The sequence below is a fragment of the Cebus imitator genome, unplaced genomic scaffold, assembly GCF_001604975.1.
Source record: "Cebus imitator isolate Cc_AM_T3 unplaced genomic scaffold, Cebus_imitator-1.0 Scaffold9, whole genome shotgun sequence".
NCBI classification, from domain to species: domain Eukaryota; kingdom Metazoa; phylum Chordata; class Mammalia; order Primates; family Cebidae; genus Cebus; species Cebus imitator.
This window is the reverse complement of record NW_016107324.1, coordinates 11,055,651-11,067,130: the sequence shown is the minus strand read 5'-3', so window position 1 is coordinate 11,067,130 and position 11,480 is coordinate 11,055,651. Positions and strand designations below refer to the sequence as shown.

The window sequence follows — 11,480 nt, the reverse complement described above, 5'->3', positions numbered from 1 at the left end:
TTTTTTCTTTTTTGGAGACAGGATCTTGTTCTATTGCTCTGGCTGGAGTACAGTGGCATGGTCATAGCTTGCCACAGCCTTCAACTTCTGGACTCAAGTGAGCCTCCCTTCTCAGCCTCCTGAGCAGCTGGGATCACAGGCATACACCATCAAGCTCAGCTTATTTATTTATTTTTTGGTAGAGACAGGGGTCTCACTATGTTGCCCAGGCTGGTCTCAAACTCCTGGGCTCAAGTGATCCTCCCTCAGCAGCCTCTCAAAGTGCTCTGATTACAGGCATGAGCCACCAAGACCGGCACCAACACTCTGAACCCGTCACCTCAAAATCCTTACTGTGTCCACCAACCCTAAACTATTAACCTTATCCAACCAATTCTGATCAAGCTCTAGCACTGAAAGACCTGTCTTAAACCAGACTTCAAAACTTCATAAATATCTCAACTTTTCACTGCCCCTTCTGAGAGGCTACTAAGACCCTATCAAGTTAGTGTTCTTCCTTACTTCCGTAGAAATATAGTTATCTTTGTTTAATCAATGGGTTGTTTAAGTGATATTTTGGTGGAGCCAAAATTAGCCAAAATTTCAAAAATTAGTACAAAAAGATATAATGGGAGATAGAAGAAAAAAGAAAAGCAAGTTAAAAGATCAGAGATCTAACATCTGAATAATATAGTAGAAATTTCAACAAGAGAAAGAGAAAATGTTGGGAAGAAAAATACTAAAATAATTTGAAGGCTGAGTGCAGTGGCTCATGCCTATAATCCCAGTACTTTGGGAGGCTGAGGGGGCGGATCACTTGAGGTAGAGAGTTCGAGACCGGCTTAACCAACATGGAGAAACCCAATCTCTACTAAAAATACAAAAACTAGCTGGACATGGTGGTGCATGCCTGTAATCTTAGCTACTCAGGAGGCTGAGGCAGGAGAATTGCTTGAACCTGGGACGCAGAGATTGTGGTGAGCCGAGATTGAGCTGCCCTCTAGCCTGGGCAACTCCAACTCAAAAAAGAAAAGAATTTGAAAAAGTTTTCCAGAACTGGTGCCCACAAATTTCTAGAATACAGGGCATGATGAAATCAAAGTAGACCCACACCAAGATTAAAATCATTGTAAAATTTCAGAAACGTTGAGACGTATAGAAAGCTGAGGGAAAAGTGCTTGGTTGCCTGCAGATTAAGATTATTGCCACCAGATGGCAAGAATGCCACCAAGGCTCTACTTCTAAGATTTTTGTTTCATTTTCTCTTCAGAGCTTTCCAACACATTAGAAAGAGGTTTCTCATTTGGCTTCTCTCCATCTAGTCTGGCTCCATCAGAGATCTGACTCTTTTCTTCCTAAACGGATCTGCTAGAAGGACACTGTATAATCAGCCTGGAGGAGTAAGTACATTCTTTTTGAAGAATTGGCTCATGTGGCTCTGAGGTTAAAAAAAAAAGGCTTTTAAGAGAATGAACTCTGGATTACAGTTGTCTGTTGTGGACAGAAGAACTTCTGTCATGCAGGGATTCCACAAAGCATTCATTCATTAATTCATTCTCCCAACAAGTTTTATTGGTGATGACTATATGATGGGTACTGTGTTAGGCACTAGGAATCCTTTAGTAGAAGAAAATCAGACATGAAATTTGTCTTCATGGAGATTAAATTCTGAGGAGATAAACATTCCATAAATATATATACACACACACATATATAAACAAATATATGTAACTATATACATATATATATATTTAAATAAATTGTGATAAGTGCTATGAAAAGATAAGTATGTGGAGAAAAAGAGACCTATTAGGTCCCTAAGGAATCTGATGGATTCCTGTAAGAGTGGAAGTAAGCAGATCAGCTAGGAAGCTATTGCAGTTTTCTAAGAGGGAGTTTAAGGGAGAGGGTGGTGCCAGAGGAAAGAGAAGTAGATGAATTCAAGAGAAGTTGGAGGTAGAATTGACAGGATGTGGTCATTAGATCTGGGAAGTTAGAAAGCAGATCCATTAAAGATGACTCCCAAGTCTCTGGATGAAGCAAATGGCTGGGTTGATGGGATTACCATTTTCTGAGGTGGAGAAGGCTTGGGGAGGAAGAAATTTTGGAGGAGGGGATGGTGGATAGAATCAAGAGTTCAGGGGCCTGGTGTGGTGGCTCACACCCGTAATCCCAGCACTTTGGAAGGCCGGGGTGGGTGGATCACCTGAGGTCAGAAGTTTGAGACAAGCCTGGCCAACATGGTGAAACCCCACCTCTACTAAAAATACAAAAAAGTAGCCAGGCATGGTGGTGTGCGCCTGTAGTCCCAGCTACTCGGGAGGCCGAGGTAGGAGAATTGCTTGAACCCCAGAGGCAGAGGTTGCAGTGAGCCAAGATCAGCCACTGTACTCTAGCCAGGGCAACAGAGTGAGATGCTGTCTCAAAAAAAAAAAAAAAAAAAAAAGAGTTCAGGGTAGAATATTAATTAAATTGGGCCTTCTCCCCAGGCATTTGGGTTCTGATTTAGATGCCACTGGTCCAGGCTAGAATGGGGTTTGCTCTGATCTACTGTATAATAGAATGACTTGGCCTGGTTTATTTGGTTTAAATTGGCAAACAGTTGGCATTCATTAAGTTAAAAATTGTTGTTAACACAGTGCCCTTACAGAGCAATAGAAAAATCAGCTTAAATTTGTAGTGTCTTTTCTGATGTGGGCATTTGAGAGTTAAAGAGAACTGTCCAGGTTGACACCTATAATCCTAGCACTTTGGGAGGCCGAGATGGCGGGATTGCTCAAGGCCAGGAGTTTGAGACCAGCGTGAGCATCACAGGGAGACCCCATCTCTAAAAAAAGTTAAAACATTAGCCGGGTGTGGTGGCACACACCTGTGATCCCAGCTTCTCAGGAGGCTGGGAGGTGGGAGGATTGCTTGAGCTGGGAGGTTGAGGCTTCAATGAGCCATGTTTGCACCACTACACTCCATCCTGGGCTACAGTGATGCCCTGTCTCTAGGGAAAAAAAAGAAAAAAGGAAAAAGAATGGGCCAGAGCATCTTCTACATTTTTTGTTGTTGTCACTTGTTTGTACTCCATTCATAAGGGGTACACAGTCTCGAAGATAAGAAGCTTCTGGAAAATGCAAGCCTAGTTGTTTTGGTGGATCCTTCTGAATGATTATGCACAGGTAAGATCCTGAGTGTGATTGTGAGGTGACAGAAAGGAAAACTTCTTCCATTGACTCTGAAATAGAGAATATATTTGTCTTATTTTATCCCCAATATAATGCTTAATAACATATTTACACAGTAAGTGCTGAATTGAAGCTGCTCCACCTGGGTTGTTTTCAGTCTCCAGACCTGAGTTGAACTCTCTGGAGGATTTGAAACCCCTCTTCCCAAAGAGCTGCTACATAATTAGCTATGTGCTGAGACAAGGTACCTCTCTGGACTCACCAGTGCTTAGGACCTCATTTTTAGGGGTGCTAGGAAAAAGACACTTCTCTTTCCTTCTTCCTACACCCACTTCCATAGAGGTCTTTTGCCACCATCAACAAAGTGTTAAGTCAGAATTTAAAATCAACTTAGCCCTCAGCATCGATGTTCTCATTTGTAACCTTGAGGTGGAATAGTTGGTCATATACTATGCCCATAATCAGCAGTTACCTCAGTCTTTTTCTTTGATTCATGCCTTGCCTTCTCCTTGTGCCCTACCCTTTTATTTAGAGTATATGCTATTTTGAGGGCAAGAATTGTACTTTTTAAACTTCATATTTCTGTGCAATTTATTTTCGTCTCATTTTTGTAATACAAAGTGTATATTTTAAGTAGTACAATGTGATGTTTTGATATACATAAACACAGTGAAAGGATTGCTACAGTCAAGCAAATTAATATCCATCTCCTCACAGTTACCTTTGTGTTTGTGTATGTTTGCATGTGTGTATTACGATAGCACTTGAAATCTTCTCTCCAACAATTTAGAACAGTACTTTATAGCATTAGCAAGGGGAAGGAATGGCCTGGGAGAGCTTTAGCTCCCTCTACCAATTTTCATAAACCCCACAACCCCCTCCAGAATAGTAATTAATACATAAAAGTTTGTAATTATAAATAAAAGCATATTTTTGGCCGGGCACAGTGGCTCATACCTATAATCTCAGCACTTTGGGAGGCCGAGGTGGGCAGATCAGTTGAGGCCAGAAGTTCGAAACCAGCCTGGCCAACAGAGCAATACCCCATCTCTACTAAAAATACAAAAGAAAACAAAAAAAAACCCATGAGTGTGGTGGCATATATCTGTTGGGCCCAGCTACTCTGGAGGCTGAGGCAGGAAAATCGCTTGAACCTGGGAGGCAGAGGCTGCAGTGAGCTAAGATCGCAGCACTGCACTCCAGCCTGGGTGACAGAGTGAGACCCTGTCTCAAAAAAAAAAAAAAAAAAGAAAGAAAAAAAATTAAAAGCATGTTTAGAACACACATTATTTACTATGCAGCCTTGAGATAAGTCCTCTAGCTTCCCCTTCCTGCCAGATTGCCACCCCTAGTTTCCCTTGTGAAAAATCTGCCACTCCCACTGCTCAAGAAAGCTTTAACAAACTGTTGTTAAAGAACAGGAGCCAATGCCTGGTGAAGGCTGCAATATTCCTCTGAAAGCTGAGGTTATGTTGTTTTTGTGCTGGCAGCCTGTTCTCTAGATTTGCAGGAGATTCACCCTTATAAAACTTGAGGTTCCTATTTTCCTGATCCAAAGCCTTTTATTTAATAAATTATTTGGGATAAGATTTTATTTAATAAATTATTTGGGATAATTATATGTCTAAAGCCCTCTGAAAAGTCCCACTTGAATTTTTATCTGAAATGGTAAGAAGAAAATCAGGCTGCATCTGGAATCTGGACTTAGTTTTAAGTTCTTTCAAAGCAATGCAGATATGGAATATTTAGACAAACCACAATTCTGGAAAGTTTTTTAAGTGGAAAATTTTGGTTCTAAGCTTTTGGAGAGGATAGTTTGGAAACATCACACCACAGTTATGCCTCAATCTAAATAATAAAATGTGTAAAATAGTTTTTCTATATATTATTTTCCCCAATTCAAAAGATTTTATCCTAGTGCCAGATTTTTTCATAAAAATAATAATTGTTTGATAGTATAATCAGTCAAAAAACCAAAATATGAGGTTTAAATATTGAAAAGGAGGTGAAGGGCTGGGCACGGTGACTCATGCCTGTAATCCCAGCGCTTTGGGAGGCTGAGGTGAGCGGATCACCAGGTCAAGAGCTAGAGACCATCCTGGCCAACATGGTGAAACCCGTCTCTACTAAAAATACAAAAATTAGCTGGGTGTGGTGGCGTGTGCTTGTCGTCCTAGCTACTGAGGAGGCTGAGGTAGGAGAATTGCCTGAACCCAGGAGGCAGAGGTTGCTGTGAGCTGAGATCAAGCCACTGCACTCCAGCCTTGTGACAAAGTGAGACTCCGCCTCAAAAAAAGAAAAGAAGGAAAGGAAGTGGTAAAATTGTCATTGTTTGCAAATGACATTATCATATGTATCTGGGAAGCCTAAGGGAATCAACTTAAAAGTTATTAGAAATAATAAGAGTATTCACTAAGGCAGTCATTGCAAACAATACATAAAAATTAATAGTATTCTTATAAAAATTAATAGTATTCTTACATTCCAACCACAACCAGTTCAAAATATCACAGGTAAATTATTTTGATCACAAATCAAAACAACAATAACAACAAACCCTAATAGGAAGTAAGCAGGACCTAGATGAATAAAAATATAAAACTTAATAGAGAACATAAAAGGATTGATCTCATGTCAAATTGTAATCCCCTGTGTTGGAGGAGGGACCTGGTGGGAAGTGACTAGATTATGGGGATGGACACCTTGCTTGCTGTTCTTGTGATAGTGAGGGAGTTCTCATGAGATCTGGTTGTTTAGAAGTGTGTAGCACCAACAGAAATTACAACAAAAGCCAAAATTGGCAAATGAGGTCTAATTAAACTAAAGCACTTCTGCACAGCAAAAAAATCTATCATCAGAGTTAATAGGCAATCTACAGAATGGAAGAAAATTTTTGCAATCTACCCATCTGACAAAGGTCTAATATCCACAATGTACAAGGAACTTAAACAATTTATAAAAAAAAAACAACCCATCAAAAACTGGGCAAAGGATATGAACAGACACTTCTCAAAAGAAGACATTTATGGGGGCAAAAAACATGAAAAATGGCTCATCATCCCTAGTCATTAGAGAAATGCAAATCAAAACCACAATGAGATACCATGTCATGCCAGTTAGAATGGTGATTATTAATCAGGAAACAACAGATGCTGGTGAGGCTGTGGAAAAATAGGAATGTTTTATACAGTTGGTGGGAGTATAAATTAGTTCAACCATTGTGGAAGACAGTGTGGTGATTCCTTAAGGATCTCAACCAGAAATACCATTTTACCTAGCAATCCTATTACTGGGTATGTATCTAAAGGATTATAGATCATTCTACTATAATGACACATGTACACATATGTTTACTCCATCACTATTTACAATAGCAAAGTCTTGGAACCAGCCCACATGCCCATCAATGATAGATTGGATGAAGAAAATGTGGCACATATACACCATGGAATACTATGTAGCCATAAAAAAGAACGAGTTCATGTCTTTTGCAGGGACATGAATGAAGCTGGAAGCCTTCATTCTCAGCAAACTAACACAGGAACAGAAAACCAAACATCACATGTTCTCACTCGTAAGTGGGAGTTGAACAGTGAGAACACATGGACACTGGGAGGAGAACATCACACACCGGGGCCTGTGGAAGGTAAGGGGGAAGGGGAAGGAGAGCTTTAGGACACATACCTAATGCATGTGAGGCTTAAAACCTAGATGGCAGTTTGATAAGTGCAGCACACCACCGTAGCACATGTATACCTATGCAACAAACCTGCACATTCTGTACATGTATTACAGAACTTAAAGTAAATTAAAAACATAAATGAATAAAAAATATAAGAAAAGTGTGTAGCTGCTCTGCCTTCACTCTCTTCTCATGCTCCAGCCATGTAAGGCATTGCCTTGCTTCCGTTTCACCTTCTACCATGATTGTAAGTTTTCTAAGGTTTCCCTAGCTGTGCTTCCTGTACAGCCTGCAGAACCATCAGCTAATTAAACCTCTTTTATTTATAAATAAAATAAAAGTATTGATCAGAAAATTCCATTTTATATCCTTCCTTTCTTTCCTTCCTTCTCTTCTTTTTTTCTTCTTTCTTTTTGAGACAGAGTTTTGCTCTTCTTGCCCAGGCTGGAATGCAATGGCATGATCTTGGCTCAGTGCGACCTTGGCACAACATGATCTTGGCTCACCATAACCTCCTGGGTACAAGCAATTCTCCTGCCTCAGCCTCCGCAGTAGCTGGGATTACAGGCATGTGCCACCACACCTGGCTAATTTTGTGTTTTTAGTAGAGACAGGGTTTTTCTATGTTGGTCAGGCTAGTCTTGTACTCCCAACCTCAGGTAATCCGCCTGCCTCAGCCTCCCAAAGTGCTGCGATTACAAGCTTGAGCTACTAGCCTGGCTTATATCCATTTTTTCTCTATTAATCTATGGATTCAATGAAATCCCAACAAAAACTATAATTAAATTTTTTTGGTAACTTGACTTGATTTTTAGTCCAACTGCAAGAATAGTTATGTAAAATTGACTCCACAAAAATTTAAATAGTGGTAAGGGATGATTTGGCTATGGCAGCCAGTCTCCAGCATGGCCCCAAATGATCTCTGCCTCTTGGTTTTCACACCATGGAGTATCCCTCCTATTTTGTACCAGAGTAGAGTTCCCAGATTAAATATAAGATGCCCAGTTAAATATTAAATTTTAGTTAAACAATGTATAGTGTTTTGGTATGTCTCAAATATGTTTATATGCATGAAATGTACTAAATAATTCATTGCTTATTTGAAAATCAAATTTAACTGGGAATACACTGTTATTTGTTAAATCTGGGAACTTTATTAAACCAGGGTTGGTCTGTGTGACCAATAGCATAAGATAGAAGTAATGGAACATCACTTCTGGGATTAGGTTAAAAAAGACTGTGGTTTTTATCTTGGGCATGTGCACTCTCTCTCTCTCCCAGTCTCAGTGTCTCTCTTTGTCCTCTCACTCTGGAGGAAGCAAGCTGCCATGTTGTGAGCAGCCCTTGTGGAGAAGTCTGCAAGGCAAGGAGCTGAAACCTCTGGCCAACATCAAACAAGGAACTTATGCCTGCCAACAACAACAGGAGTGAGGTTAGTAGTGAATCTTTCAGCCCCAGTCAAACCTTGAGATGCCTGCAGCCCCTACCAACACCTTAACCGCAACCCCATAAGAACTCCTGAGCCGGGGCCACCCAGCTAATAAGCTGCTCCTAGATTCCTGGCCCTCAAAAATTATGTGACATAATAAATGTTGGTTTAAGATGCTGAATTTGGGAGGGTAATTTGTTATGCACTAATAGATAACCAATACACTGACCTAATTAGATATTTAATCACAAAGTTACAATGATTAAAACAGTTTGATATATTATGCAGAAATCTATACTTCAAGGGAACAGCATTGAGAGTCTAAAAATAGAATGCCCATATGAGGGTTTTGTATATGACTCAGGCATCATTTTAAATCAGTGTGGAAAAGATTAGTAAATAAATGACATTGGGATAATTACCTAGCCATTTATTTTATTTATTTTTTTTATTTTTTGAGACAGAGTCTCGCTCTGTGGCCCAGGCTGGAGTGCAATGATGCATCTTGGCTCATGCAGCCTCTGCCTCCCAGGTTCAAGTGATTCTCCCACCCTAGTCTTCCAAGTAGCTGAGATTATGTGCCCACCACCACATCGAGCTAATTTTTGTATGTTTTTGTAGAGACGGGGTTTTGCCACCTTGGCCAGGCTGTGAACTCCTGACTTCAAGTGATCTGCCTGCCTTGGCCTCCCAAAGTGCTGAGATTACAGGTGTGAGCCACCGTGCCCAGCCCTAGCCATTTATTTTTAAAATAAATTTTATTGTGTATTTTGAGGTTTACAATAATATTATGGGATGCATATGGATAGGAAAATGGTTACTATTGTGAAGCAGATTAACATATCTGTAATCTCACATAGTTACTTTTTTGTGTGTGATAAGTGCAGCTAAAATCTGGTTATTTAACAAAAATCCCTAATCCAATACAATTTTATTAATTTTAGTCCTTATGATGCAGATTAGATCACTAGACTTGTTCATCCTACTCACCTGCTACTTTGTAACCTTTGACTTATGTATCGCCATTTCCTCTCCTCCCACCCAACCCCTGGTAACCACTGTTTTACTTTCTATCTCTATACATTTGAGATTTTTTTTTTTTTTAAAGATTTCACATATAAATGAGATCAAGCAGTATTTTTTTCTTTCTGTGTCTGGCTTATTTCACTTAGCATAATGTCCTCTGAAGTCCATTCATCTTGTGGCAAATGACAGGATCTCCTTCTTTTCAGTGGCTGAATAGTATTGCGTTTTATATATATGTATATATACACAGTTTCTTTGTCTATTCATCTGTTGATGATATTTAGATTGTTTCCATATATTGGCTATTGTGAATAGCCAACCTGGGAGTGCGGATATTTTTATGAGATGGTAAATTCATCTTTTTCGGGTATGTAACCCAGAAGAGGGATTGCTAGGTCATATGGTAGTTTTATTTTTTGGGACAGGGTCCCACTTTGGTTGCCCAGGCTGGAGTGCAGTGGTGCAAACTTGGCTCACTGCAGCCTCAACCTCCAGAGCTCAGGTGATTCTCCCACCTCAGTCTCTTGAGTAGCTGTGACAACAGGTATGTACCACTATGCTTGGCTAATTTTTTGTATTTTTAGTAGAGATGGAGTTTTGCCATGTTGCCTAAGCTGGTCCCAAACTCCTAGACTCAAGCAATCAGCCAGCCCCAGCTTCCCAAGGTGCTAGGATTGCAGGCTTGAGCCACCATGCCTGGCCTTAATTTTAATTTCTTTAGGAACCTCCATACTGTTTTTTATTATGGCTGTACCAATCTCCATTCCTACCAACAGCGTACTGGGATTCCCTTCTTCTTACATCACTTAGCCAGTTAGAATCTTGCCAAAAATAAAGAGAATCTCCTGTCTCTGGATTAAGCTTTCAAATGAAATGAAATGAAATGGAAATTTTAGAACACCAAAAAGCAAAAACCAGTTGAAAGGCTTTTATTGTTCCTTTATTCCCTATCTAAGACAATGCTACACAATATTTATATATTACCTTTTATATATTGTATAACCTGCCCAAGTTGAGAGTATCTCAAGTATATGTGTAGTCCACGCTCCCCAGGCTGATATGGCTTACATGGTCTTGCAGCTGAATAGAGTTTGCATACGACCCATAGTCATAGTTCCCTGGCAGTACCGAGTGACTGCTTCAAGGAAGGGGGAGATGGTTTCTGATCTCTCTTAACACTTCCACCAGGCAAATACTGTGTGCATTTTGTCATATTGCATCATAGCTTTCTTAACTTCATGTAAGGTAATTTCACTGGTGACATCCACACACAATTTTATTTCTTCAGTGAAACTGCTAAGGAGCTAAGCACTAAATCCATCGTTTTCTTTTCTTTTCTTTTTTTTTTTTTTTTGAGACAGAGTCTCACTCTGACCCTCAGGCTGGAGTGCAATGGCATGATCTCTGCTCACTACAACCTCTGTTACCCACGTTCAAGTGATTCTCGTTTCTCATTCTGAGTAGCTGGGATTAGAGGTGTGCGCCGATACACCCAGCTCATTTCCGTATTTTTACTAGAGGTGGGGTTTTGCCATGTTGGCCAGGCTGGTCTCAAATTCCTGACCTCAAGTGATCCGCCCACCTCGGCCTCCCAAAGTGCTGGGATTACAGGTGTGAGCCACCGTGCCTAGCCTCCATCTCAGTTTTCTAACAGAATCATTAAATAGCAAGTAAGCATTAACGAAGAAGAGTGTGACTTCTTACAAGTGTTCTGCAAACAGTGCACATACTCTTTCCATATTGTAATATACACACACACACACACACACACACACACACAGAGTCTGGGAAGGATCACATAAATCCTATCAAAAATTTCTTAATAATCATAATTCGTTAGCTCCATCATCTTACTAAAAGAAAATGAAAACAAATCATTACATGTTAATAATAGAGAATTTGCCTAAAGTTTCCCATAGCAATCTACTAAAAAATTTAAAATATAGTTTTAAAAAAACATAGTAAAGAACAAAGAAGACCATAGAATGACCCATAATCTCAATACCCAGATATGCTTTTTGACATAAAAAAAAAAAGTAATACATTAATAGAAATTCAAATATTCCAATAGCTTTTTAGAAAAAACAGGACACAGGCCGGGCGCGGTGGCTCAAGCCTGTAATCCCAGCACTTTGGGAGGCCGAGGCGGGTGGATCACGAGGTCAAGAGATCGAGACCATCCTGGTCAACA

General features: G+C 39.9%; 1 protein-coding gene across 3 annotated transcripts in view; it reads left to right on the top strand.

Moving 5' to 3' along the window:
• Positions 1-8,263, top strand: part of SLC28A2 (solute carrier family 28 member 2) — a 76,617-nt gene extending 68,354 nt beyond the window's left edge. Inside the window, exons 18-19 of one of the 3 annotated variants that reach the window (XR_005202913.1) lie at positions 3,063-3,146; positions 8,154-8,263. The gene's annotated coding sequence lies outside the window, so the exon portion shown is untranslated. Of the gene's footprint in view, positions 1-1,301; positions 1,380-3,062; positions 3,147-8,149 lie in introns of those variants that run through there. The other 2 variants (XR_005202912.1, XR_005202914.1) reach the window with 2 other exon arrangements.
• Positions 8,264-11,480: the final 3,217 nt, after the last annotated feature.